The sequence below is a fragment of the Odontesthes bonariensis genome, chromosome 18, assembly GCF_027942865.1.
Source record: "Odontesthes bonariensis isolate fOdoBon6 chromosome 18, fOdoBon6.hap1, whole genome shotgun sequence".
In the NCBI taxonomy this organism is placed as follows: Eukaryota; Metazoa; Chordata; class Actinopteri; order Atheriniformes; family Atherinopsidae; genus Odontesthes; species Odontesthes bonariensis.
This window is the reverse complement of record NC_134523.1, coordinates 23953355-23957281: the sequence shown is the minus strand read 5'-3', so window position 1 is coordinate 23957281 and position 3927 is coordinate 23953355. Positions and strand designations below refer to the sequence as shown.

Here is a 3927-nt window from a genome sequence, read left to right as displayed (position 1 = left end):
TAATGTTCCGGTTTAATGACATTCCTTCCTGTTTTACTGAGATGTCTTCCTTCTCAACTGAAATCCGCAAATATTTGACCATTGTATATGAGAGGTTTGACATATGTGTATGAGAGGTTTTGACATATGTGTATGAGAGGTTTTGACATATGTGTATGAGAGGTTTGACATATGTATATGAGAGGTTTGACATATGTATATGAGAGGTTTGACATATGTGTATGAGAGGTTTGACATATGTGTATGAAAGGTTTTGACATATGTGTATGAGAGGTTTTGACATATGTGTATGAGAGGTTTTGACATATGTGTATGAGAGGTTTGACATATGTGTATGAGAGGTTTGACATATGTATATGTCAAACCTCTCATATACAATGGTCAAATATTTGCGGATTTCAGTTGAGAAGGAAGACATCTCAGTAAAACAGGAAGGAATGTCATTAAACCGGAACATTAACCGTTTTGGTTTTTTTTGTTAGCATCGAGCGTTTTTTGTGCAATCTAGTTTCCCATGTTAAAATATCGATGTCTGCTCAGCTACCCACTGAACACCTCACGCAAGCAGTGGCGTTACTTAACAATATTTTAGCTTCAACCGACACGATCAGGACCCTGTCAAATGCTACAACGCTTGGGCAGCAACCGATAACTTCAACTTCAGCTCCGGACTCTGTGGATAGCCGCTTAGCATCGCTTTTTCCGTCCCGCCAGCGTAGCATGCCTTTACCAGTTGCCCCTCGCTATCAAGCCCAACAGTGCTTCGGTACATGGACATCAACAGCACCAAGAAAAAAAGGTAATTTTAGACATTTTGATAATATCATGGGCTGGCTTAACAAATGTTCCGTGTATAGTTCGATCCATTGTTCTGTGATTGAGAATTAAAAATGAAAAAAACGACTTATTTCATTATTTATTTTCACGTGAGAAAAATAACGTACAAATATTTAAAAAAAAAATACAATATATTGATGGGTTGTTTTGTTTTTTTCTTCTATTTTTTATTTCATCCTCACGTCATCAATAAGACGGTTATAAAACGCCCCTCGTTTGATTTGGAGATTTGTTTTGTGACATCTTTTGTGAAATTCTGTTTGTTTAATTTTTGAGCGAATCAAAGTATTTTCCAATTTATGTCATGCTCCTTTTAATTTGAATGATATCAGTCAGCCACTGCTTTCCAGCACATTGTGTTTATTTATATATTTGTTATTACTGATATAAAAGAATGGAAACTCACTTTGTTGGCCGCGAAAATATGCTTCCTGAAAATATGAGTGTAGGCTTACTATTCTGGTAAATGATGTTCTAAGGTGAAAAAAAAGATACATCAAAGTTGGAATAGACTATTTCAGCCTGACGCTCACACCATGTTATCCCATAGGAATTAAACAATCATAACGCTGTGGGTCGTTCAATCCTCACATACCGGTAATACGAATTTGAAGACATTTGTCTTTGTTTGCCAAAGTTACATTGGGGGAACGCAGTATTTTATTCATTTGAAAATTTTCGGCCACCCAAACTGAAGACTGTCGGACTGTCTCTCTGGTTGCAGTGCGCATTTCCAACACAAGGGGGGCAGATCTTTATAAGGGAACAGAATAACGCATAAGATGTCACACAATATCAAAATCAAATGAGGTCGGGGGGCGTTTTGTTATCGTGAGATTTTTGATGTGAGAATAAAGTGAAAAACACATCATAAATTGATGTATTATTTTTTCAAAGGTTTGAAAATCAATTAAAGAACAATTGAACAAAAGGTACACGGACCCCAGTAATTCATCGGTCAAGACATAAAATGTTAGATGGATTGAAAGCCAGTAATTTTATGACTTGGTTTGTTAGATCATTTTGGAAAAATAACTTGTAAATATACAGCAAAAACATGAATTCAAAGCCAGAAAATAGTGTTCTTTTTTCAAAATTAGGAACATTTTTGCCATGTCATGTTGCTATTTGATTTTTAAATGTAATTTCAGAACCAGAAATCAGTATTTTGACCATTTCAACAAGGATGTTGTGCTACTTCCAAATCCATCTTGGGGACTGGTGGTCAAACAAGGGTCAAAATTGAGATTACACAAGCACGGACATATCCTTAGTGCTTTTGAATTACAAAAAGCCTGGGACTACAAAACGGTTGTGGAACGGATCAGGGCTGGTTTTGGCGAACGCATTCCAGAAGATGTCAGGTAAAGGCCTATTTTCACTTTGACACAATTTATGTATGTCTTCTGTTATTTACATATAAAGTAAAAGCAGAAATGTCTGATCATTAGCAAAAGTAGGCTTTTCTTCACTTGTATAATTTTTTTTACATATTTCCGTTGTAAATTGAATGACATGTCTGCATTGTGATCAACTATTTGCAGAAATGTGACTTGGGAATTTTTTTGTTTGGCATTTTCACATCTTTGCAGCCTTGAGTTTCTCATGGGTTGTGGCAGTAAGCTTGTTGCACCCAAACTCCAGGAGGGTCAAGAACTTAATGGGATGCTGATACACAAGGTTTTCAAAACCAAAGCCTTGTATGTGAGGCCATCAAAAACTCTTCTGCACTGTAATCCCAAACAGTTGTACTAGCTCATAACTAATAAGGTCATAACAGTCAAATGTCGTTATGGAGTTGACCAAACTATAAAGTGTTGAGCTCTGTTAAGATTTATGCCACTTTAATTGAATAGGGCTCAATATTTTATAGCTAATTTGTGTGGAACGCTCAAAAGGTTTAGGAACCATACAGTAGTGTCATGACGTTATCAACGTCATGACGTTCTGGTGGGTGGGTCTTATCTCTCCCTCAGGTAAGATGAGTCAGCCATCTTGAATTTGCCTTGATGCGGAGAAGTTTTGGTCAGCCCGTGAGGATGTGGAAGACGGTTTAATTTGTTTTCATTTGTTTGCAATGCGCATTTTTATCCCCCCGCTTCAAACCACCACAACCTCAATTTTTTTCGTAAGTCTCATTGCCCTCGTTTTCTTCAGCGCCGTCTTATCAGCCCTGATTTGGTAAGTAAGATAACGTTTTTTTGTTTGTTTTTAAACTGAATTTCGATAAATAGTCTTAAATTTGGAACTGGGAATACATTTGTACAATGTGCACAGTGAATGTTTGTTATTGTAACTTCAGAAGTTGTTGAATGTGACAAATACGTTACGTTACTTCATCTTACAATGGTGTAACGTTATCAGCGGGTTTCCTGGATGAACTACATTTCCCATAATGCATGTTTGCCCGGGAAAGTTGACAGTGGAGTTAGGTCCATGAGTTTGAAGCATAACGTTATCTCTGCTTTCCGGTTTCTGCCGGTTGTTTTCGCTGTTCGCCGGTAATGCACGTGTGTACTGTGAGTATGCTTATTTCAATAAGTTACCGCGTTACACAGTCAATAGTTTACGTTGTCGAGCTGTGTTGTATGTGTGTGCTAGCGTGAAACGAACAATACTGAACAACATAATGTGAGTGTCATGATGCTGACCGGGCCTGTGTTTGTATTTCTTCGTAGGTTCAAGTGTGTGGTTGTGAGATCATCTCGAAACAGTTCAGGTAGGATGCATTTTGAAATAGTTCCAGTGAAATTGGTTTTATTTTATGTTTCCCACAGTAGTTTTGCTATTTCTTTAAATAAATCGTTATTCTTTAAATGAAGCTCTTGTAGCTCCACGGGTGTGAGACGTCGTGGACAGATGGCCAGCCCTACTTATGGAGTCACAGGTAAGAGAAAAAAAACTTGTACAGTCTGTTTTAAATTAAAGAATGACAATTAACTTTCTATTTTGACCTTGGTTCTGACTCATCCCTAATAAAATTGCCCTTGGTTTTGCTACCTGCCAACTGAAAACTTCTTAAAATATATTCACAATTCTGTTCATAATTCATCTTTGTACATTTCTGTGTAATTGTGTCCATGTACAGGT

The 3927-nt window shown here is 37.1% G+C and overlaps 1 long non-coding RNA gene across 1 annotated transcript; it reads left to right on the top strand.

Moving 5' to 3' along the window:
* The first annotated feature begins 2847 nt into the window (after window positions 1–2847).
* Window positions 2848–3726, top strand: LOC142367522 (uncharacterized). Its single transcript, XR_012767113.1, has 3 exons — window positions 2848–3018; window positions 3516–3556; window positions 3660–3726. It is a non-coding gene; the product is annotated as an uncharacterized LOC142367522 (long non-coding RNA).
* Window positions 3727–3927: the final 201 nt, after the last annotated feature.